Below are 26,889 nucleotides of genomic sequence, written 5' to 3' on the forward strand. Positions count from 1 at the left end.
CTGGCAGAACAAACACAGATTAAACATAGTCATAGTCTTTTGACTAACATTTAATTTAGTTTTAGTTATTTTTGTCATCTGAATTCATTTGGTTTTAGTCTAATTTTATTCAACTAAATGCCATGAGATTTTAGTCTACATTAAATTAAATTTAAACCCATATAATTTTAGTCTAGTGCCATGCTAACAAATATATAGCCTAACTGTTGTTACCAAATATTCTTACATAGGCCAATCCTAAAAAAGTTATCTAAATATATCAAAAATTCCAGTATTAGAGTCCAGTAGGTTGTTACAGTTAATATACAGTAACAGAAATTTGCATATTAAAAACGTGAAGTTGTTTATTTGAAAGATTAATTGAAAACACATGTAGTAGACGTAACACCACTATCTCACATTAAGTGCACTAAATTTCTTCAGTCATGCATCCCTCTTTACAGTAAATACATACAGCATACTTGATTAAATGTGAGGACAGTGAAATTGTACACTTATTATCAATCTTATACTGTACTTAAGTTACTCAGGCAATAAGTACAGGACATCGCTGGATTATTTTGGCTTAGTAAGTTATATCAACCAGCTCAGGTTAGCTGATAAAGTAGCATCAGAGTATATAAAACCTTTGTGCTTGCCTTTGAGGTGCGGGATGGCCCTCCTGCAATCGCGCATCACTTTTGTTTTGATTGCATCATCACATGTTTAACAAAGGGTCCATTGACAGAAGCAAATGTGATATGCATCCATATGTTTGCGCCTTATCTCTTCTCTCAGATAAGACGCTAACTTTTCTCTACAGTTTATGACATACGCAGTACGCAGATGTCCCGCTACGGTGGCTCAATGCAAGCCATTCAGCGTTTGACATCAAAGTACCGCGAGACCAGACTTCTCCATATGCATTTGATTCGCTCTCGCAGTACTTTGATTTCATACGATTGCCCTGCGTGGCGCCCACTGATCTATATAAATGACTGGATTGCGCATAGAACGCTTAACCTAACAGCGTGAGGTGAAGCCAGCGCAGAGTTCGGGCCGCCATCTTGGTATACCCAACTGGCAGACGGCGTCATTGACTTCCATTCAAAATCATGTTTTAAATTCACCCGCTTTACAGCGTATCAGTCACGCAAGATTATTTTTAGGATATGTGTACGTAAATTAACTGTTAATTCTGGTGTTATTTGCAATGTTTATGCTTTAATCGGGCAGGAAAATGGATTTATAAAGAAAACGTTTAGGTGAGTGTGTCTGTTGCGTTCTGTTAATGACACGGGTATAAATAAAGTTTTTTTGACATTCAGCTACACGGTCAGCGTTATTTCTCTAAATAAGTTGAGGTAACTTGTAAGTTTAGATAACATAAAACCAGCAAATTATTGCATGCAAAGTATGATTATTTATTTAGATTTCAGAATGAGCACGTTTGTCATTAATACAAAATTTGCTGCGGTCTGTCTGGTGATCTGATACTGTAATGAAGATGAATGTATAATAACTGATTAAAAACTAAAATGTACAACTTTCAGTAAATAACTATGTACATGCTTAGGACGTTTGTGTTGTAATAATGTACAGTGTAACTTCAAATATAAAAACGAAGACTGGTAAAGTGATGTTTTATCATTAAAATCTGATCGCGTCCATTGATTTAATAGAATGTTTGGGTATACCAACATGGCGGCGCGGTGGCTTCACAGTTGTGACGTCATGCGCAATTCAGTCATTTATTTAGATCAGTGGTGGCGCCACATGAGGTCCCTGGCTGCGTCCGAAACCGCATACTGTATAGTAGGTACTGAATTAGATGAAGTACCTACTTACTTGGCATTAAAACAGTAGGTACTGTATAGTACTGTATGAGTCCTGGTAGTATGAATGAGATTCGGACGTACTACATCCGGCATGTTGCTACATCACGTGACATACGTCGTCATTACGTCATGTCATTTCAGCGCGAAAACAGCCGCGTGCCTCTTCTTCTTCGTTGGATAACTCCTCGTCCTGGGCATCATGGGATAGTGAAGCGTCCATCGTATGCACACTGCAAAATCTAACCGGAAGTAGTAGGTCATCCGGGTACTTTTCGCATACTGTTTTTCGAATACTATGTATTCGGACATACTACTCGCCTCGCCTACTGCTTTTCGCGTACTATATAGTATGTAGTAGGCGGTTTCGGACGCAGCAGCTCAGTTGTGTGTGTGCGTACCTCGCGACCACAGATTCTATCCATCATCACCCTCTGACACTTTCGTCTCGTTTTTATTTGACGAATATACAATGTAGCGAGTAACGTTAAGTGTCATTTTAAATGTAGTGGAGTAAAGAGTACAAATACCTAATCAAAAATATAATTGAGTAGAGAGTAAAAGTTGCTTATATTTTTGATACTCAGTACAAGTAGCCCAAAAAATACTTAAGTACAGTAACGAAGTACATTTACTTAAGTACTTTACACCTCTGGTTAAAACAGATCTGATTTCGCAAAGAAGCAAAAAAATAGCAGACAACGTCCAACTCACTGAAGGCAGAAACTATGATAATACAAGACAAGGCAGTGGGTGGGGCTTTAGCAGTGTGACATTGATAAGAGAATCAAAACAGCATGTCTAACATCTTTGGTTTAATGGGGATTAAAAAAGAAGTGGTGAATAGATTTTTTTCATTATAGGGTGGTTGTGTTCACACTAGGGCTGTCAATAGATTAATAGATTAATCGCATGATTTCATGAGTTAACTTGCGATTAATCGCAAATTAATGGCACATTTTTATCTGTTCTAAATTTACCTAAATGTAACACTTTTTACGTTTTTAATGCTCTAATCAGCATGGATTTGGATAATATATATGCTATATGCAAATGTATGTCTACAACAGCCTGTTTACATTTTCAACAGAACAATCAGCCATAGTTTTATAAATGTTTTTGCCTTTAGAAGACCTTGTTCTTTCTCCATTTCTGTTTGCTGCTGATCATTTGTGACCTGTGCTGGCAAATTGAGTTGGGATGAGCACATTTTCAAAAATGTGTCATTTATATTTTAACATTCTCTATTAAAAAACTTCAAAACAATTGGAACAATTGTTGGAATCTGACAAAGCATGACAGAACTATACCTGTTAATGCAGAGCCAGAGGTGGAAAAAGTACTAAAATATTGTACTCAAGTAAAAGTAAAGTTACTTTAATAATATTTTACTTAAGTAAAAGTAAAGTTACTTGTCTAAAAATCTACTTAAGTAAAAGTAAAAAGTAAGTCATTTTAACTTTACTCAGAGAGGTGGTGGATTCTAGTATAGTTCAAAAACGACAAGGGAATATACATCTCAAACTAGTTGTTTTTAATTGTAGGAACATCTTTACAATTAAAGTGCAATAACAAAAAGTTAATAAAATAAAAAGCTTTTTTAAGTAAGAAACATTTATGGAATTGTTTAATGATTTTTACATGTGAGTTATGCACTTTTGAAGGTGGTCAGCAGCTTGTAAATACAATCACTATAGTAAGGTTGTAATTGATGTATTGCTGGTAACATACATTATTTTATTAAACTATATATCTAGTTTAAATGAGCATATAATGAGATGAGTGCTATGTCTATATACATTTGAAACGTTTATTATCTTTGTACTTCCCTGACCTTTGACTTGACGCGAAGCTGCTAGACCTCGGAAGATAATGCGCATGGTATTAAAAACGCGTCGTGCAATTTCGTACTAAAGAGCATGAATCCTACCTTTCATAGAAATGAAACACTCGCTTCGCGTCAGTGGAAAGTGGTCGCTTAAATATGACCAGGGGTTTCTTTCATAAGATTTGAACTAAGGCGGGTCTGCATTAGCGCGCACCTGTCTCGTCCGTCTCCATGGTTCTTTTTGCGCGTTCCCCTGAGCCCCGCCCATTTACATCCGTTGCGCGTCTTTATCACCTTGCTTTTTAAAATATTTTTTACTCAGTAACGGATATTATTTAAAATGTAGCAAAGTACAATACTTTAAATAAAACATACTTAAGTAAAAGTAAAAGTACAGAGTTTAAAAACTACTCAAAAAAGTAAAAATACACAAAAAAACAACTCAATTACAGTAACGTGAGTAAATGTAATTCGTTACTTTCCACCTCTGTGCAGAGCAAAAACAATATCAATATACATATATGTTTTTCTTTTGTTGTTTAATTTTGACATTGAGACAGACCACTTTAAGACTGTAGGATAATGCAAGGGTTTAATATAATGACACAACAGATACTTTTCCTTAACAGTTAACCAAACAATCACTTCAGATATAACAGATTATAGGTCATACCTGCGTGAATTCTTGTCAAAACAGATATTTTTAAACCTGTAATTTTGTGTTAGATGTCTATATATATCGAGCCCAGTCTCCTGAAGATGCGTATAATAGCAAGAAGTGTCACGCACTCGCGCGCTTGTGTGCATGCGCTTCAGACGTCTGCGTCAGACATTGCTTTTGAGCCTTGTCACTCTTAATAACTCTTTTAACATCAATCAGATCCCGAAATGTATCTCTCTTAATAATTATTTTAACATCAAGAAAGTCCTGCGGTCTATTTTCTATAATTTCTAAATGCTTTTTAAAATGAAACTAAAAAGTGAAAGAAGACGCATCTTTGCTTTATATGGATTTGGGACGGTACACCTCACAGAAAACGTGCAGATAAAGAAAACTGCACGTGCAGAAAACGTGCATTTTAGATGTTTAATTACCATTTAGAGCATTGGATTTGCTAGACGAGAGCTTAATGTTCTTATTTTTATGAAAAGCTCCGACTCATCTAGACAGCGCCGGTCACTTGCTGCGTCTCAATTCATCCAGCTGTGGGTCAAACAGAAATTGCGTGTTGCGTTAATCGCGCGTTAATAAAATTAGTTCCGTTAAAATAAATTTGCGTTAACGCGTTATTAACGCGTTTATTTTGACAGCCCTAGTTCACACACTTCCAACACACATTTATGTCCAAACACCTTGTGAATTTTGTATAATAGGTGTCCTATTAGTATAGTATATGCCAGCATTTCTCATTATGCAACATTAAGCATTTTAACTGCATTAGTCACATAGGTCAAGTTTTGTTGCACACTGTATATTTTGCTAAAAAAGCAGGTTACCCAGGTATTCAATGCATATACAAAATTAGCAAGAGAAGTTCAAAATCTTTGTTACCTTACTTAAATAGAAATTTTGGGTATCTATACTTTATCGGAGTAATTATTTTTCAGCCGACTTTTTACTTCTACTCCTTAAAGCTCCAGTGTGTACTTTTTTTAGTTAATTCTTAGCAAAAACCCATGTTTTCTTCCAAAAGTATGTGCTCATTCATGTGTAATTCCTTCCACCCCACTAATCAAAGTATTCTCGTAAGTGTAGAATCTGCTATTTAAAATACATACCGCCGTAGCGCTCTCTGGCTGAATCCATGTTGTGCCTCCATCTTTGAAATACATTCGCCGACGAGGGACATTCCTGAAATTCAAGCTCCACCTTTCGCGCTTTCAGAGTACACTCAAGCTGGCCGCGAGCTGAAGCCTACGGAGGTTGCATGTGTAGGCGGTATACGTCATCAAGACAGTCTTATTTCAGAATATTAACAATTATAAAGCTGACATTTATTCTTAGTTAATTGTAAATTGATGTAATATGCTTATGACTTGCGAATGTAATGCTCAGTTAATTTAAATAAACCAGGCTTGATGACGTATGCAGCCCGGATATGCGACCTGCGTTAGACTGAATCCTTCGGCCGCACGCCGTGATAAACCTGCGATCTAATGCTTTGAAAGCCTGTTGAAGAACTATTCTCGAGGACATTAAAACAAGTCGCCAAGGAAGCGAAACAGGGATTTTAAACGACAACGCGACAGGAAAAACATCAAGACCAAAGTCAATATTGGAGTTAGTTTTCCAAGATGGGGCTCATTGGACAATGAAGTTGCTAGGTTACTTCACCACAGGTAATTCAGCATATTCGTTTACATCTATACAGTTTATGTTGTAAACTTGAAGTTTTATAGTTCCTTGGCTAACTATAGCATGGGTATGCGTAACACTTGTTAGTGTAAACATGCATGTGGTTTAATGTCTTGGAACAGCCACACGCCGTCTCTCCGCACATTTATGTAATCTGAGGTACTGAGATAAATGTTTTTCATCTTTTCTGACCTCTAACACAAACACACGGTGTACAGCGCTATTTTTAGCCTTTCATTGATAAAAGCGTCTGATCTGCGCGTCTTTCGTTTCATTTTACAAGCGTGTGAAAGTTGAGCGATCTTATTTCACCAATATCAGAGAAAGCTCTTACATATACACAGACATGTAATGTTTACTTAAACATAAGCATTGGACTCTGACATATTAGTTCGTGTCCATTTAAACCCGTCATTACTCTCATGATTAAATGACAGGAGAGAGACTCGTCCACAGACCATCTCCTCAGTAATCTGAAGAGAAGCTGTCGAAAATGGACAAAAAGAGACGGATTTAAACACCAAGTGTAAACGTGATGTGTCTCTCTCGTCCACTTGTGATCTGATCAATGAAAACACATCTTAATACCAAGTTTAACAGCCTGTGTGATATTGTCCTCGCGTCGATGAAAAAAGGAGTGTCTAAGCTACGTTTATGGTTGCTTTTTGTATGTGATTTTAAGCGTACATATCATGACAATCAGACTTTTTCCATGTTAAACATAAATCTGTGTGCTTTGATGGATCACACGCAAATGACATTGCAAATTGTTCATTTTTTTTTCATTGCTTTTGCTTTGTAACTACTGGAAGCCATGTTAACCTTGGCATGACACGGCCGGGCCACCGTACGAGTTAAAACACGTTCCGAATGGGGGGGGCTAGAAAGTAAAATTCAGTTGGTTGTCATATAGACTTTCACCGCTTGATGGGAGTAGATGCTACACAGTGGAGCTTTAACATTTTCACGCAATTAACTGTACTTTCTACTGCTACATTTTTCAAAAAATAGCCTCGTTACTCCTATTTCATTTCGGCTTGTTATCATTCCGGCGTTGTCATCGACTAGTCTTAGACTAAAATGAATGTAAAAGCTGTCCAAACTGCAAACCACTTGCAGTGACATATCTTAAAACACATCTGTGCCCTTTGTTTTGCCTCAAAATGCAGACAAATAATGTTTTTAGTAAAGTATTTTTCTAAGGTTTAATAACACAGAATTTATGATAAAGTAATGTATTTTATAAAAAAAATAACACTGGGGCCCCTTGCAGCACCTTGGGGCCCCTAGTTTGAGAACCACTGCTTTAATGTATTTGTTTCCATTGTACTAAAATGTGGTAATTTGTAATGGGCATATATGCAGCTGAAACAGATAGCCTAGTGCAGGGGTATGCAACGTCGGCCCTGGAGTGCCGATGTTCTGCAGAGTTTAGCTCCAGCTCTAATCAAGCACACCTAAACATGCTAATGAAGTTCTAAAAAGTCACATGAAAACTACAGGTAGGCAAGGTTTTATCAGGGTTGGAGCTAAAATCTGCAGGACATCGGCACTCCAGGACTGACGTTGCCTACCGCTGGCCTAGTGCATCCCAAATTTTTTAACATTAACATTTTAATATAACACTATAGTTATTATGGCCTTTAGAAAATGTTTTTTGAGGAGATAGGGTAGTGTACAATAGACCCCTGTGGCGCGACCACTGATCTATATAAATGACTGGATTGCGCATGACGTCACAACTCTGAAGCCACCGCGCCGCCATGTTGGTATACCCAAACATTCTATTAAATCAATGGACGCGATCAGATTTTAATGATAAAACATTACTTTACTAGTCTTAATTTTTATATCTGATGTTACCCTATACATTATTACAACACAAACGTCCTTAGCATGCACATAGTTATTTACTGAAAGTTGTACATTGTAGTTTTTAATCAGTTATTATACATTCATCTTCATTACAGTATCAGATCAGCAGACATACCGCAGCATATTTAGTATTAATGACAAACGTGCTCATTCTGAAATCTAAATAAATAATCAAACTTTGTACCGTATGTGCATGCAATAATTAGCTGGTTTTATGTTATCTAAACTTACAAGTTACCTAAACTTATTTAGAGAAATAACGCTGACCGTGTAGCTGAATGTCAAAAAAAACTTTATTTATACCCGTGTCATTAACAGAACGCAACAGACACACTCACCTTAACGTTTTTTTTATAAATCCATTTTCCTGCCCGATTAAAACATAAACGTTGCAAATAACACCAGAATTAACAGTTAGTTAAGTACACATATCCTAAAAATAATCTTGCATGACTGATACGCTGTAAAGCGGGTGAATTTAAAACATGATTTTGAATGGAAGTCAATGACGCCCTCTGCCAGTTGGGTACACCAAGATGGCGGCTCGAACTCTGCGCTGGCTTCACCTCACGCTGTTACATAAGCGTTCTATGCACAATCCAGTCATTTATATAGATCAGTGGGCGCGACCTAGGCTTTTTTCCTTAATGGCATTTTTCCCTTACATTACTTATACTTTTATACTTTAAGTAGTTTTGAATCCAGTACTTTTACACTTTTACTTGAGTAAAAAGCTTGAGTTGATACGTCAACTTCTACAGACTACTTGAGTAATGAATGTGAATACTTTTGACACCACTGCTGCATACAAGTGTTGGAGGTAACGCATTACAAGTAATGTGCATTACGTAATAATATTACTTTTCTAAAGTAATAAGTAAAGTAATGCATTACTTTTTAAATGTACACATTTATATTTGAGTTACTTTTTAAAAAAAATAATGCAAATAAACCAGTAATGTAAGTTACTTTTTTAGTTTAATTAATTCAAAAAAAATTATGTACATAATTAAACTAAACATTGTTACATTATGCACTCTATTAGGGATGTGCCCAAAGCCGAATATGTTATTTGGAAGGGCACGGATAATGGCTTCAAAACGAATAACGAATTCATCCGAATAACAGAAAAAACATTCAACCAGGCACAATCACATGTTTGCTGAAACAGCGCTAAATTATAAACCCCTTAAAGCACAAATAATATGTGTGTGAAGTGAATGAGTGCAATCTATGTAATTACATGAATGACATTTTCTGTGCGTCTCTTATTTAGAAACCCGAGCTTTTTTAAATTAATTAAAAAATATTAAAAGAGCTGCTAATATTAAACTTCTTTTAAACCAACTGTAAAAAAATTAACATTTTCGTTTTATTTAAGTACACAAGACCAAAAAAGCTTGATAAAATGCTGCACTCTAATAATAAAATATTTGTTAATAATTACAGACTTCGGAAAGAGATGATCTTTTAATTACTTCAAGTTGAAGCAAGCTTTATTGTCAATCTAGGTGAATATAAAATAACTAAATAGATAAAAATATGACCATTTAACATTTTAAAAGCAAAATTTAAACTGAAGATTACTATGACATGAACTGCAATTCCATTAAAATAAAGTAAATATATAACAACTAAAACATTTGAATTAAATCTTCTAAAGTTTCTAATTACCCCATTGTTTAAAATCATGTTGCTTGTTTTGAACTAATGGTCAAAACTGATTTTTAAATTATAAAGCATACGGTTATTTGAAATTTTAAACAAATATATGATTATTTATTTATTTATTTGGATGAAGATTAAAATATAAAAATATTTGTAATTTTTAATATGTTTAGGGCCCGAGCACTCCGGGGTGTGAGGACCCTATTGTTCTTCAAGGAGTTATTATTATTATTAGGGCCCGAGCACCGAGGAGCAGGCCAGAATGGCCTGCACCGTGGGTGCAAAGCCCTATTGTTTTTACTTCGTTTATTATTAGGGCCCGAGCACACCAGGGTGTGAGGACCCTATTGTTTTTGCTCTGTTTATTATTATTAGGGCCCGAGCACCGAGGAGCAGGCCAGAATGGCCTGCACCGTGGGTGCAAAGCCCTATTGTTTTTGCTCCGTTTATTATTATTAGGGCCCGAGCACACCGGGGTGTGAGGACCCTATTGTTTTTGCTCGGTTTATTAGGGCCCGAGCACACCAGGGTGTGAGGACCCTATTGTTTTTGCTCCGATTATTATTATTATTATTTTTCTTCTTCTTCTTCTTCTCCGAAATGGATCGCATTTTCGGGCCTAAACATACCCGAAAACTCATGAAAATTTGCACACGCGTCAGAAGTGGCGAAAATGTACATGTAGTATAGGTGTCAGAAGTGGGCGTGTAAAAATGGCTCGATAGCGCCACCTGTAAAATTTCAAGAGAACAGCCCCCCACTACGAAAAACGTACAGATACGAAATTTGGTAGGGTCATCTATGACCCCAAGACCTTCAAAAAAGTCTCTTGGAGCTAAGCTCTAAACCCCACAGGAAGTCAGCCATTTTGAATTTTCTCTGTCATTTTTTTACATTTCCAAGCGTCGTACTTTAACGAACTCCTCCTAGAGATTTGAGAAATTGCGGAGCTTTTGACTTTTCGTTGGAGGGTGTGTCCGTGGCGGCCTGACAAAGTTCAGCTTTTTCGCTATGAAACAGGAAGTGGCTCTAACTCAGGCATACAATGTCCAATTTGCCACACAATTCACACGTTTGATAAGAGTCTTGGCCTGAACACATTTCAATGCCAATATTCAGCTTCAGTCATAGCGCCACCTAGAGGTAGCAGGAAATGCCATGTTTTATGCTGTGATTTACTGCTCTTAGAGATTTAATAAAATGATCATCATATTTGGTCAGACTGATTTTAAGCCCTTTGCGATGATAAATTGCGGAGCTTTTGACTTTTCGTTGGAGGGCGTGTCCGTGGCGGCCTGGCAAAATGTGATGTTTCGCCATGAAACAGGAAGCTGATGTAATTCAGGCATACATTGTCCGATCTGCCACTGACTTCACAACTTTGATAAGGGTCCAGGCCTGAACACGTCAACATGGCATAACTCAGTAACACTTATAGCGCCACCTAGAGGCAGCCGGAAATACCATGTTTTATGCTGTGACTTACTGCTCTTAGATATTTAACCATATCAACATCATATTTCACCAGTGTAATCTCAAGACCTTGTGTGATGATAAAAAGCAACGACCTTGACTTTTCATTAAAGGGCGTGTCCGTGGCGGCTTCGCAAAGTATCGCTAAATTAATCGCATTTTTGACAGCCTAAACAAGCTCAAGAAGTCATAAAACATTGCACACACGTCAGAAGTGGCGAAAATGTACATGTGGCATAGGCGACAGAAGTGGGCATGTAGAAATGGCTCGAAAGCGCCACCTGCAAAATTTCAAGAGAACAGCCCCGCCGCTACGAAAAACCTACAGATACTAAATTTGGTAGGGTCATCTATCACCCCAAGACCTAGAAAAAAGTCTCTTGGAGTGAAGCTCTTAACCCCACAGGAAGTCGGCCATTTTGAATTTTTGCTGTGATTTCTGTGCAAATTTTGTCATTTCCAGGCTTTGTACTTTAACAAACTCCTCCTAGAGATTTTATCAGACCGTCATCCTATTTGGTCAATCTCATCTAAAGGCCTTTGCGATGTTATTTTGCGGAGCTTTTGACTTTTCGTTGAAGGGTGTGTCCGTGGAGGCCTGACAAAGTTCAGCGTTTTTGCCACGAAACAGGAAGTTGTTATAACTCAGTCATAAAATGTCCAATCTGCCCCACACTTCACATGTTTGATAAGGGTCTTGGCCTGAACACATTTAAATGCCAATATTCAGCTTCAGTCATAGCGCCACCTAGAGGTAGCAGGAAATGCCTTGTTTTACACTGTGATTTACTGTTCTCAGAGATTAAATCAAATCATTATCATATCTGGTCAGACTGATCTTAAGCCCTTTGCGATGATAAATTGCGAAGATCTTGACTTTTTGTTGAAGGGCGTGTCCGTGGCGGCCTCGCAAAGAGTAATGTTTCGTCATGAAACAGGAATCTGTTGCAATTCAGGCATACATTGTCCGATCTGCCCCCAACTTCACACTTTTGATAAGGGTCCTGGCCTGAAAACATTAATATAACATTAATCAGGTACAGTCATAGCGCCACCTGCTGCCCACAGCCGGCGTGGCACATACATTTTCCTTTGAATACCCACCTATATTTACCCACTTTAATTCATATCCCCCTGGTTCACTGCTTTACTAATGCTATAGGGTAGCGGTGCACATTCGTGCGAGGGCCCTTCCATCGCTGCTTGCAGCTTTAATTAGGGCCCGAGCACACCGGGGTGTGAGGACCCTATTGTTTTTGCTCTGTTTATTATTATTATTATTAGGGCCCGAGCACCGAGGAGCAGGCCAGAATGGCCTGCACCGAAAAGTGCGAAGCCCTATTGTTTTTGCTCGGATTATTAGGGCCCGAGCACCGAGGAGCAGGCCAGAATGGCCTGCACCGAAAGGTGCGAAGCCCTATTGTTTTTGCTCGGATTATTATTATTTTTTTTATTTTTTTTTCAACACTTGAGCTAATTTGGGAGCCTTAACATACTCGAAAAGTCTTGGAATTTGGCACACACGTCAGAGGCGCGTGCCACTAGGCTCATGCAAAGGCTGGAATACGGGCGTGGCAAGGGAGCTCTGTAGCGCCCCCTGTAATTCAAAAACAAACATTGGGGCACAGATCGGGCAAAAATGTAAGCACATGTACGAGAGTTGGTACACATATAGATCTCATCGACCCGAACAACTTTCGCACTCTAACATTTAAGCTCCGCCCAACAGGAAGTCGGCTATTTTGGATTGTTTAAAAAATGCATGCGGTGAACTTTTAAATACTCCTTCTAGGGGATTCATGGGATTGACACCAAACGTGGTGATCATGATGTCGAGACATTGGACTTGCTAAATTGCGAAGGGATTTTTGATATCTTGAACGGTTCTGTCATGGCGAGGCGACAAAATCATGGCGAAATCAGAGAAACAGGAAGTGTCTAATATCTAAGGCAAAAATGTCTTATTGTGATGACATGCGGGGTGTTTGTTCGTCTGAAGATTTCGATCGCATCGATGTGCCTATTGTGAGTCTCGGGTATAGCGCCACCACCAGGCGCCAGGAAGTGTGTCAGTCACAAAGCTGAATTTTTTTGACAGTTCTATCCGATGTTCTTTTAAATACTCCTTCTAGGATATTCATGCGATTGACACCAAAAGTGGTCGACATGATGCCGAGACATTGTAGATGATAAATTGCGAAGGGATTTTTGATATCTCGAATGCTGTTCCCATGGCAATGTGTCAAACTTTACTTTTATTTCAGGCATATTTAGGGCTCTTGGCGTGCTTAGATTAACCTAAAAGTTAGCACACACATCAGAGTTGTCGGCTGTTAAGTGTGGACAAAAAGGTCCGGCATAGGCGTGTCTCTTAAGGTGCTCACTAGCGCCCCCGTTTGTCTAAAATGTGGGGTTTCTTTTACCTACAGTCCCCAAATGGGTCAGTAACAACATAAAATAGTCCACTGATATTTACCCACTTGATGCACTTGCCCACCGTGCATCGTTTTCTCGGAGGCACCGTGTAGCGGTAAATAAACGTGCGAGGGCCCGCCATCGCTGCTTGCAGCTATATTTATTAGGGCCCGAGCACCGAGGAGCAGGCCAGAATGGCCTGCACCGAAAGGTGCGAAGCCCTATTGTTTTTGCTCGGATTATTATTTTTATTATTATTATTATTATTATTAGGGCCCGAGCACCGAGGAGCAGGCCAGAATGGCCTGCACCGAAAGGTGCGAAGCCCTATTGTTTTTGCTCGAATTTATTATTTTTTTTTTTTTTATTTTTTTTTTTTTTCAACACTTGTGCTAATTTGGGAGCCTTAACATACTCGAAAAGTCTTGAAATTTGGCACACACGTCAGAGTCGCGTGCCACTAGGCTCATGCAAAGGCTGGAATACGGGCGTGGCAAGGGAGCTCTGTAGCGCCCCCTGTAATTCAAAAACAAACATTGGGGCACAGATCGGGCAAAAATGTACGCACATGTACGAGAGTTGGTACACATATAGATCTCATCAACCTGAACAACTTTCGCCCTCCAACATTTAAGCTCCGCCCAACAGGAAGTCGGCTATTTCGGATTGTTTAAAAAATGCATGCGGTGAACTTTTGAATACTCCTTCTAGGGGATTTATGGGATTGACACCAAACGTGGTGATCATGATGTCGAGACATTGTACTTGCTAAATTGCGAAGGGATTTTTGATATCTCGAACGGTTCTGCCATGGCGAAGCGACAAAGTCATGGCGAAATCAGAGAAACAGGAAGTGTCTAATATCTAAGGCAAAAAATGTCTTATTGTGATGACACGCGGGGTGTTTGTTCGTCTGAAGATTCCGATCGCATCGATGTGCCTATTGTGAGTCTCGGGTATAGCGCCACCACCAGGCGCCAGGAAGTGTGTCAGTCACAAAGGTGGATTTTTTTGACAGTTCCATGCAATGTTCTTTTAAATACTCCTTCTAGAAAAATCATGCAATTGACACCAAAAGTGGTCAACATGATGACGAGACATTGTAGATGATAAATTGCGAAGGGATTTTTGATATCTCGAACGCTGTTCCCATGGCAACGTGTCAAACTTTACTTTCATTTTAAAGGCATATTTAAGCCTTACAGTTTCATGCAGTGAACTTTTAAATACTCCTTCTAGGATATTCATGCGATTGACACCAAAAGTGGTCAACATGATGCTGAGACATTGTAGATGATAAATTGCGAAGGGATTTTTGATATCTCGAATGTTGTTCCTATGGCAACGCGACAAATTTTACTTTCATTTTAAAGGCTTATTTAAGCATACCAGTTGCTTGCGATGTTCTTTTAAATACTCCTTCTAGGTAAATAATGTTATTGACACCAGAAGTGGTCAACATGATGCTGAGACATTGTAGATGCTAAAATGCGAAGGAATTTTTGACATCTCGAACGCTGTTCCCATGGCAATGCATCAAAGTTTACTATTATTTCAGGCATATTTAAGGCTCTTGGCGTGCTTAGATTAAATTTAAATTTGGCAAACACATCAGAGTTGTCGGCTGTTAAGTGTTGACAAAAACGTCAGATAAAGGCGTGTCTATTTGGTGTCTCACTAGCGCCTCCATTTGTCTAAAATGTGGGGTTTCTTTTACCTACAGTACCTAAATGGATCAGTAGCAACATGAAATATTCCACTGATATTTACCCACTTGATGCACATGCCCACTGTGCATCGTTTTCTCGGAGGCACCGTGTAGCGGTAAATAAACGTGCGAGGGCCCGCCATCGCTGCTTGCAGCTATATTTATTATTATTATTTTATTTTTTTTTTACGTTTCGGGGCAATTTGGGGGCCTTAACATACTCAAAAACTCTTGAAATTTTGCACAGACATCAGAGTCGTCGGCCATCAGGTCCGGGCAAAGGCCGGACCACGGGCGTGGCAAGGGAGCTCTGTAGCGCCCCCTGTAATTCAAAAACAAACATTGGGGCACAGATCGGGCAAAAATGTACGCACATGTACGAGAGTTGGTACACATATAGAACTCATCGACCCGAACAACTTTCGCCCTTAAACCTATTAGCTCCGCCCAACAGGAAGTCGGCCATTTTTTATTGTTTCAAAAACGCATGTGATGAACTTTTAAATACTCCTCCTAGGGGATTTATGCGATTGACACCAAACGCGGTGAACATGATGTCGAGACATTGTACTTGCTAAATTGTGAAGGGATTTTTGATATCTCGAACGGTTCTGCCATGGCGAAGCGACAAAGTCATGGCGAAATCAGAGAAACAGGAAGTGTCTAATATCTAAGGCAAAAATGTCTTATTGTAATGATACGCAGGACGTTTGTTCGTCTGAAGATTCCGAACGCATCGATGTGCCTATTGTGAGTCTCGGGTATAGCGCCACCACCAGGTGCCAGGAAGTGTGTCAGTCACAAAGGTGGATTTTTTTGACAGTTCCATCCAATGTTCTTTTAAATACTCCTTCTAGGATTTTCATGTGATTGACACCAAAAGTGGTCAACATGATGCCGAGGCATAGTAGATGATAAATTGTGAAGGGATTTTTGATATCTCCAACGCTGTTCCCATGGCAACGCGTCAAATTTTACTTTAATTTTAGGCATGTTTAAGGCTCTTGGCGTGCTTAGATTAACCTAAAACTTGGCACACACATCAGAGTTGTCGACTGTTAAGTGTGCACAAAAAGGTCAGACATAGGCGTGTCTCTTAAGTGGCTCACCAGCGCCCCCGTTTGTTTAAAATGTGGGGTTTCTTTTACCTACAGTCCCCAAATGGGTCAATAACAACATGAAAAAGCCCACTGATATTTACCCACTTGATGCACTTGCTCACCGTGCATCGTTTTCTCGGAGGCATGGTATAGCGGTAAAATAACGTGCGAGGGCCCGCCATCGCTGCTTGCAGCTATATTTTTTATTATTTTTTTTTTATTATTTTTTTCAACACTTTTGGACATTTTGGGGGCCTTAACATACTCGAAAACTCTTGAAATTTGGCACAGACATCAGAGTCGTCCGTGATCGCCGAAAGCCAAAGGCTGGAACACGGGCGTGGCACGGGGGCTCTGTAGCGCCCCCTGTAATGCAAAAACAAACAGGAGTGCACAGATCGGGCAAACATGTACGCACATTTACGAAAGTTGGTACACATATAGATCTCATCGACCCGAACAACTTTCGCCCTCTAACATTTTAGCTCCGCCCAACAGGAAGTCCGCCATTTTGGATTGTTTTAAAAATGCATGCGGTGAACTTTTGAATACTCCTCCTAGGGGATTCATGCAAATGACACCAAATGTGGTGATCATGATGTCAAGACATTGGACTTGCTAAATTGCGAAGGGATTTTTGATATCTCGAACAGTGTTGCCATGGCGAAGTGGCAAAGTCATGGCGAAATCAGAGAAACAGGAAGTGTCTAATATCTAAGGCAAAAAATGTCTTATAGTGATGACACATGGGGTGTTTGTTCGTCTGAAGATTCCGATCGCATCGATGTGCCTATTGTGAGTCTCGGGTATAGCGCCACCACCAGGCGCCAGGAAGTGTTGCAGTCACAAAGGTTGATTTTTTTGACAGTTCCATGTGATGTTCTTTTAAATACTCCTCCTAGAATGTTTATGCGATTGACACCAAAAGTGGTCAACATGATGCCAAGACATAGTAGATGATAAATTGCGAAGGGATTTTTGATATCTCAAACGTTGTTCCCATGGCAACGCATCAAACTTTACTTTCATTTTAAAGGCATATTTAAGCCCTTCAGTTGCATGCAGTTAACTTTTAAATACTCCTTCTAGAATAATCATGCAATTGACACCAAAAGTGGTCAACATGATGCAGAGACATTGTAGACGATATATTGCGAAGGGATTTTTGATATCTCCAACTCTGTTCCCATGGCAACGTGTCAAACTTTACTTTCATTTTTACACATATTTAAGACTGACAGTTACATGCTGTGAACTTTTGAATACTCCTTGTATGGGATTCATGCGATTGACACCAAAAGTGGTCAACATCATGCTGAGACATTGTAGATGCTAAATTGCGAAGGAATTTTTGACATCTCGAACGCTGTTCCCATGGCAACGCGTCAAACTTTACTTTCATTTTAGGCATATTTAAGGCTCTTGGCGTGCTTAGATTAAATTTAAATTTGGCACACACATCAGAGTTGTCGGCTGTTAAGTGTTGACAAAAAGGTCAGACATAGGCGTGTCTCTTAAGTGGCTCACTAGTGCCCCCGTTTGTTTAAAATGTGGGGTTTCTTTTACCTACAGTCCCCAAATGGCTCAGAAACAACATTAAATAGCCCACTGATATTTACCCACTTGATGCACATGCCCACCGTGCATCGTTTTCTCGGAGGCACCGTGTAGCGGTAAACAAACGTGCGAGGGCCCGCCATCGCTGCTTGCAGCTATATTTATTATTTATTCTTCTTCTTCTCCAAAGTGAATCGCATTTTTGAGGGGCGAAACATGCTCGAAAACTCATGAAATTTTGCACACATGTCAGAAGTGGCGAAAATTTACATGTGGCATAGGCGCCAGAAGTGGGCGTGTAGAAATGGCTCGATAGCGCCACCTGCAAAATTTCAAGAGAACAGCCACCCGCTACGAAAAACGTACAGATACGAAATTTAGTAGGATCATCTATCACCCCAAGACCTACAAAAAAGTCTCTTGGAGAGAAGCTGTAAACCCCACAGGAAGTCGGCCATTTTGAATTTTCACTCTACTTTAACGAACTCCTCCTACAGATTTAATCCGATCATCGTCATATTTGGTCAGTCTCATCTAAAGGCCTTTGCAATGTTAAATTGCGGAGATCTTGACTTTTCGTTGGAGGGTGTGTCCGTGGCGGCCTGACAAATTTCGGCATTTTCGCCATGAAGCAGGAAGTGGCTGTAACTCAGGCATACAATGTCCAATCTGCCCCACGCTTCACACGTTTGATAAGTGTCTTGGCCTGAACACATTTCAATGCCAATATTCAGCTTCACTCATAGCGCCACCTAGAGGTAGGAGGAAATACCATGTTTTACGCTGTGATTTACTACTCTTAGAGATTTAATCAAATCATCATCATATTTGGTCGGACTGATGTTAAGCCCTTTGCGGTTATAAATTGCAAAGATCTTGACTTTTCGTTGGGGGGCGTGTCCGTGGCGTCCTGCCAAAGTGTGATGTATTACCATGAAACAGGAAGCTGTTGTAATTCAGACATACATGGTCCGATCTGCACCCAACTTCACACGTTTGATAAAGTTCCCGGCCTGAACACATCAACATGGAATAATTCAGTAACAGTCATAGCGCCACCTAGAGGCAGCAGGAAATACAACCTTTTATGCTGTGACTTACTGCTCTTGGAGATTTGATTATATCAACATCATATTTCATCAGTCTAATCTCAAGACCTTGTGTGATGATAAATAGCGAAGACCTTGACTTTTCGTTAAAGGGCGTGTCCGTGGCGGCCTCGCAAAACATTGTTAAATTCATCGCATTTTTGACAGCCTAAACGAGCTCAAAAAGTCATGAAACGTTGCACACATGTCAAAGGTGGTGAACATTTTCATGTGATATAGGGTTCAGAACTGGGGGGGAGGTAAAAATGGCTCTATAGCGCCACCTACAAAAATTCAAGAGAGCAGCCCCCCTGCTACATTAAACGTACAGATACGACATGTGGTAGGATCATGTATCACCCCAAGACATACAAAAAAGTCTCTTGGAGCCAAGCTCTTAACCCCACAGGAAGTCAGCCATTTTAAATTTCCTCTTTAATTTGAGTGCAAATTTTGCTATTTCTGGGCTTCGGACTTTAATGAACTCTTCCTACAGATTTCATTAGATTAAAACCATATTTCGTTCGTGTCATCTAAAGGCCTTTGCGATGCTAAATTGCGGAGATCTTGAGTTTTCATTGGAAGGTGTGTCCGTGGCAGCCTGCCAAATGTTGGTTTTTCGCCATAAAACAGGAAGTTGTTGTAACTCAGGCTTACAATGTCTAATCTGACCAACGGGTCACATGTTTGATAAGTGTCCTGGCCTGAACAAATCAACATGGCAATATTCAATAAAAGTTGTGGCGCCACCTGCTGGCAGCAGGAAATTTCAGGTTTTACACTGTGTTACAAATCAATATCCACCTATATTTACCCACTTAAATGCATATCCCCCTGGTTCACAGCTTTACTAAGGCCATAGGGTGGCGGTGCACATGCGTGCGAGGGCCCTTCCATCACTGCTTACAGCTTTAATTAGGGCCCGAGCACACCAGTGTGAGGACCCTATTGTTTTTGCTCCGTTTATTATTATTATTATTATTATTCCGCTTCTTCTCCAAAGTGAATCGCATTTTTGAGGGGCGAAACATGCTCAAAAACTCATGAAATTCTGCACACACGTCAGAAGTGGCGAAAATTTACATATGGTATAGGCGCCAGAAGCGGGCGTGTAGAAATGGCTCGATAGCGCCACCTGCAAAATTTCAAGTGAACAGCCCCCCCACTGCGAAAAACATACAGATACGAAATTTAGTAGGATCATCTATCACCCCAAGACCTACAAAAAAGTCTCTTGGAGCTAAGCTCTTAACCCCTCAGGAAGTCGGCCATTTTGATTTTTCGCTGTGATTTCTGTGCAAATTTTGTCATTTTCAGCCTTCGTACTTTAACAAACTCCTCCTAGAGATTTTATCAGATCGTCATCATATTTGGTCAATCTCATCTAAAGGCCTTTGCGATGTTAAATTGCGGAGCTTTTGACTTTTCGTTGGAGGGTGTGTCTGTGGCGGCCTGACATACTGTGATGTTTCACCATGAAACAGGAAGCTGTTGTAATTCAGGCATACATTGTTTGACCTGCTCCAGACTTCACACGTTTAATAAGAGTCCCAACGTTTTCAACGAAGCAGCCCTCGGACTGTGTGTGACGTACAATTACGAAATTCTGTACGCTTCTGTAGCATGACAAGACCTACAAAAAAGTATCTTGGAGCAAAGCCATAAACCAAACAGGAAGTCAGCTATTCAGAGTTATTTTTGTGATTTGGGCGCAGTTTTTGTCATTTCCAGGCGTCATACTTTAACTAACTCCTCCTACAGTTTTCGTCAGACCATCTTCATATTTGGTGAGTGTCATCTTAAGGCCTTTGTGATGCTAAATTGCGAAGGATTTGATTCCATGTTAACATTTGTGTCTGTCTCGGCTAGCCAAAGTTTGATGTTTAGCTATGAAACAGGTTGCTGGAACTCAGGCATACAGTGTCCGATCTGTCCCAAACTTCACATGATTGCTAAGAGTCCTGACCTGAACACATCTACATGTCAATAGTCACTTATGGTTATAGCGCCACCAGCTGGCAACAGGAAGTGACATAGTTACAATGATTATGCAATGTCTGATTAGTCACAAACTCCACATGATTGATACGAGTCCTGGACTGAACACATCTACACGCCAATAGTCACTTATAGATATAGCGCCACCAGCTGATGTTGTGGTTTTCCTTTTCCTCAAATGAAACAATCTTCAGTCTTAGGTTTTGATTTCAAGAGATAGACTTTTATTTTCCGGAAAAAATAAGAAGCCGAGGCCGCCCTGGTGAATCCCCCCAGAACCAGAGTGAAGTCCTGGGAGGATCCTCCAAATCAGTCTGACCCTCTGAGCCAGGGCTTGGTTAATATATAGGTCTTTGTTCCCTCCCCTCATGGTTAAAACAATATGTATCTGTACAGGCTTGTAACTAGGCTATTCCTTATACTGAGACCCTCTGTGACCTTTGACATGAAACATGAATACACACAGCTGGGTTGCAATAGCAATCCCATGGCAAACTCCTGACCCACACACAGCATAACACATGACCCAGATACTGCATAACTTCATGGTAAACAAATTGCATGTGATTATAATGGTAAACTCATATTCATGTAGATTGGGATTAAAATAAACTTCTTCATAATCCCCGCTCTGAGGCTTAATTTAGCCTCACTTTTCCTGTTTATTTTAATCCGGAGTGCAGTTTCATAATTTAGCGTTTCAATTATTACTATCTTGTGGCTAAAGAAAGCCACTATACCTTACCAATTACCAACTTATGCCACTGCACTTCGAACTATGGACAATAAGACAAACATCTTTCCATTCTCATTTTTGTCTTGAATGTAAAAGTAAAAGATCTTAAGCCCTAAACAGTTTGTGCGCAATTGGTTCTGCGCTTACAGTTATCATTATAGCTATGTAGAGTATATGATAAAACATCATAAATGTAAAGTCAACGTTAATGAATCCAAGTAAAAAATAATAAAAACAAAAGTAAAGTATACATAATAAACACAGAATAAATGTTAAAGATTCAATGTTCAAATTCAAAACGAGTAAATATAACTAATTGATACTGAATTGAAGCATAAAAACTCAAAAATTAAGTATAATAAACAAGTATAAATGTAAGTTAATTCAAATAACAAAGTAAAGAGAAATAACCAATAATAAAACTGGGTAAAGATGGCATAATAAACACAAATAAATGTAGTTTAACTCAAATAACATAAGAAAATGTGAACCACTAATATACTAAGTAAAGATTGCAACACAAATTAAAGTAAAGTACTCCAAATAAAACAAGTAAATGTAAATAACCAATAATAAACTAAGTAAAGATTGCATAATACAGACATAAATGTAATTAATTCAAATAAAACTAGTAAATGGAAATAACCAATAATACAACTGAGTAAAGCATGCATAATAATTATTGATAACAATTTAAATGAATTTTTTTTCCATCCTCATCAGAGGTGCTTGAATTCTCGTTTACTAGTTGTAAATTCATTATTGTCTTGTAACATAAGTACTGATAACATTCTTGTTGATTTCAAGTAAATTTTTCCATCATCCTGATATTTTAACTTCCATTTGGTTCTCTAACCAGACACCTACACCTCGTTTACCCACTAACCTCTAATTAAAATTGATTCAGTATATGTTATCATGTATTTCTAATGGCTGCATCTAGTTGTTACCCTAAGATAAATTAATGCCTTATTTGTAAACTTAATAATCTACTTTTTGATTGTAGTACTGTACATAATTTATTTATTCTGTATTTTTATTCTGACAAAACTTTATTAAATTCCTTATTTAGCTTAATCCCATCCCTTTATTTAATTTGGTACCCATTTGGTTGATCAACAGAATCTACATATAATTTATGATTAATTGTTTTGGTCATCCTTTTATAAGGATTCTAAATACCCTTCTTTTGTAGTGATTTCCTGTCTCCATCATATTCAAGTCCTTTTTTCCTCCTAATGAGGTCAAACATAGCATTTCTCTTCTCACTTTTACACCTTAAGTTATACTTTTTGATGTCTTCATAATAGATCTAGAGGTTTTTTAGTTGATTCATTCAAAATTCTTGTTATAAAGCATTTCCTGTTTAATTTTCTTAAGTCTATAATTCCATAAGGCTTATATTTTCTTGATTGTAATCTTACTGTACAATTCAGAATTTTTACTGTACCATTCTGAAATATCTATCCTTCCTTTTTTTTCTTTTTTTTGTTATTTACTTCCATTGACACAAATTTCCAAATTGTGGCCTATAAGATGTATTTTTAAACTCAGAATTTCCCAAAAGACCTAAATATTATCCAGATAAGTTGACCTTAACTTTTCCTCTTATCCATAAGAATTCTTGTTGAATTATCACCTTTATCATATTTATGTGGACTTGAAATTGTTATTACCTTATTAAAAGCTGGTTTAGTTTAAAGCATAAAAAGCAACTTTGGAAACATATTTCCTTAACTGAAATATTCCCCATTTGTTTCATTGTTATCTTTGGGATGTTTCCCATAAAATGTCCACCTTATGTTCTCTGTTCAATGTCTCTGTGTTCTCAGTCTTTCTTTCAGAGTCTGTTCCTTTGAGATTGTTGCAGATCTTTCACTGGGCCTCGTTTAAGGCAAAAGTCCATCGCCAGGAAGTTTAATTGACTGTAGCAATGCAAATCTTCTGTAGTAATCGGCTTCATTCTTTAATTGACTGTAGCGATGCAAATCTTCTGTAGTAATCAGCTTCGTTCTTTTCAATTCAATTTCTTTTGACAATTTCTCTTTTTCACTTCTTCCTCTCGGTGCTCAAAACTTTGCTCTCCATCCGTCGGTATACTTGAATTGCTTTTACTTTGATTTGGTTTTGATGTTTCTTCTTTTTATATCATGGCATTCTTTCTCCTTCTCTCCTTCCTACGATCTCTGCTACATTGGTTGCTCCTCCCACTTGGACATTTCTGGGGCTGGTCTCATCCTTCTGTCCCCCCCAGTTAGGCCCCCTGTGGCCGTGTTTAGGCTCCTCCGACCTTGCGACCCTCAGATAAGCTAGATCATCTCGCACAATGAGTCATGTTGTCTCATCTCCTCCTCAACTCCTTTCAGCTTTTTCTGTACACAAATAACTCAATACATAGACAATTAGTTTCTTCATATAACACTTAATTCCAGATGTTTTTACAATACGCATAGGTCTATCGGCGAATATTTCATGCAGTGTTAAAGGTGTACGTTTGTTATTTTACATGCTCATTAATACAAAGTAAAACATAACTTCTGTTACGATTAGTATTTTCACACATTTTGTTAAGTATGGCTTTGATGATTATTCCTTTTCTATACCTTTTTATCTACCATCCCTTGTGAATGTAGATAATAGTCAAATTTTTCTTCTCTCTTATCCGTCACATCAGTTTTTCCCTTCTTATCTCAACTCAAAATCTTTATTCTTCTCATGAATCAAATAATTTATTTTCATTCCACTTATTTGCCCCATGTACATCTATGATAATAATATTTATGACTGAGATTTCTCACTTCTATACAATCTAAAAAGATCTCCTGACACTCTGAGGCCCTTTTTAGCTTCCACATCTGTTTGCCCATGCAGGCAAAATCAACTGTTCTCCTGTGTCCCTATAACTCAATGACAAACAATCATTTTATCAACTTTTTAGCATTAATCAACCAGACTAACTTTTCCGCATGTTGGAATAGTGGTTCATCCATTCTAAACCTGTATAATATTTTCCCTTATAATTAAATACGTAAATGCAAGTATCTACTTCTTATGCAAATCATAATTCACAGTAAAAATGTTTATCAAATGAAGAAACACTTGTAAGCAAAGTATGTGGTTTTTTGGATCATCAATCTTTTCTTGTAATTAATTGCTCTTAAATCGTGATTAGATACAATTTAGATTTATTTCCTTAAATCCTAAGTTTGTTACAATAATTAGTTATTTCTTTTTTTCTATTCTCACAGCTTTTTCTTGTTTACCTTTTATAGTATCCTATGGTGTTTTTTCAATTTATTTCTTTTATCTATTTTATTTTCCTTTCTGCCATAGCTGTTCTATGCCATTTATATTTGCTTTTTAGCTTAGTACCATCATTGGAGTTCTAACCTCTGTAGATACCAAACTCAAAAAAAACCCAATTTTCATTATGCATTTCTTCCTGTCAGATTAATAGGAGTCTGATTTGATTTCAGAACAGGTAGTCACACCTAACAACATAAGTTCTTGATCAGCCTTTAAATTTGTCTAGCTGATTTTCACCTAAAGATTGTATGTGTCCCTATAGTTATAAGGTCCTAGCTAAACATTGAATGATGGCTGTTTCACTCTTTCCCTTTTCACCCAAAGGCTTGTATGAAGAAGCAAAAGTATAGTCCAGTTTTTCTCTTGTCTCCAAGAACAATATTGTCTTTGTGGGTCTCCTTCTGGATTCCACTCAGTCTTTTTTTTTTGTAATTGTCTCTGAACATTGTGCAGTGCCCCCTTCACTGCTTCATATAGTCCCATTCATATAGGATGTGTCCAGCTGAAGAGTTGTTGCCTCCTCTTTGCTCCTCCAACACTTTGTTGCACATAGTTTTTCTTTTATTCACGTTCTTGAATGTCAAAGGATCAGAGCTTTCAGCCTTTCAAGGTTCAGCTTAACCCATTGCAAAATATTGCCTCTCAATTTTAAAATAAAATTTATTTTGTGACCACCTTCAATCATCAGAAGAAGACTCCTCTTCATTTTGTTAAATCTTTTTTTTTTCTTTATATAATTTATCTGTGTCATTCACCTTTTAATAATTTTTCTGTCCTTTTTAATTTTTCATCTTTATTTCCACATTTAATAACTTGGTCTCTACTCTTTTTTCTCTAATTTGTTGTTTTTCTTTCAAAGCTTCGCTTCTGTCTTTCTGCTAGATTTTGCTTAATCCCACAATTCCCTCGAGCTATGGGAGTTGACCTTTACAGGTCAAATCTGGTGACAATTTAAAACCCCCTCCCTTTCTCTCTCTCTCTCTCTCTCTCTCTCTCTTTCTCCCTTTGAGCATTTCTTTGTCTGTTAATTATCTCCTCTTATCTTTCATTAGTTTATATTTTTATTTAGTTGTATTTCTCCTCACACCATGCCACACCAAATGTTTACTCATTTGAACATCCAATTATTCTATTTTCTAATTCTCCACACAACAGTTGTTTAATCCTTATTTTTCCATTAATGTGACTGCCATAATCTTTTCTTTACAATATAACACACCTTATATTTTATAATTATTTCTCATTTAACCACTTCACAAACTTATTGTTTTTATTTGTCCAATTTATATATTCTCCAAATAATTACTTAGATTTCCAATGTGTCTTTAAAATAAAATTTCCTTTATAATATTTTGTAGTGTTTTGTCAAATAGAATCAAATACCATCACCAACATCTGTCCTTTTTTGGACAAGCAATCTTTTCCTATTGGGCACAATTTTTATTTTAATCAATCATTTAAATGAATTATTTAATTTCTAGAAGTAGCTGTATACTTCACTGTAATAACTAATATTTTTGGCTACAATACCTCAGAACCACAATGTCTTCAAATCTAATCTTTAATGCCCAGCATTTATAACTGTCTCTTATTCATAATCATATTCTTACTCATATTCACATACTTTCAAACTTTATCTCCTTTTTTATAGTTTTAAACAATCTTCACTCCCGTAACACAACACCTCTCTGTAAGCTCTGCAGATCCACAAGAGAAAGTCACACCCACCACTCACTCAGCCCCCACTCTTTCCATCTCAGACCAGGGGCGTCGGACTGGGGGTAAAACCAGTACTGATTACCAGGGCCCCAAAGGAAGAGAGGGGCCTTGAAAGGTCTGAAATATATTATCGGGGTGGGGCATGGGGGCCCATCAAAACTGCCTATGAATAGGGCCCGAGGTCTTGTTCAACGCCCCTGTCTCAGACATTCACACACAGACTCATTATATAACACATTGCATTCTCA

At 38.2% G+C, this 26,889-nt stretch overlaps 1 protein-coding gene across 10 annotated transcripts in view; it reads left to right on the forward strand.

Annotated features, from left to right (window-relative positions):
• The window catches only part of farp2 (FERM, RhoGEF and pleckstrin domain protein 2), a 360,413-nt gene that overhangs the window by 321,911 nt on the left and 11,613 nt on the right, over positions 1–26,889 (forward strand). The gene's annotated exons all lie outside the window — the stretch shown is intronic.

The sequence above is a fragment of the Misgurnus anguillicaudatus genome, chromosome 8 (genome assembly GCF_027580225.2).
Source record: "Misgurnus anguillicaudatus chromosome 8, ASM2758022v2, whole genome shotgun sequence".
NCBI classification, from domain to species: Eukaryota; Metazoa; Chordata; class Actinopteri; order Cypriniformes; family Cobitidae; genus Misgurnus; species Misgurnus anguillicaudatus.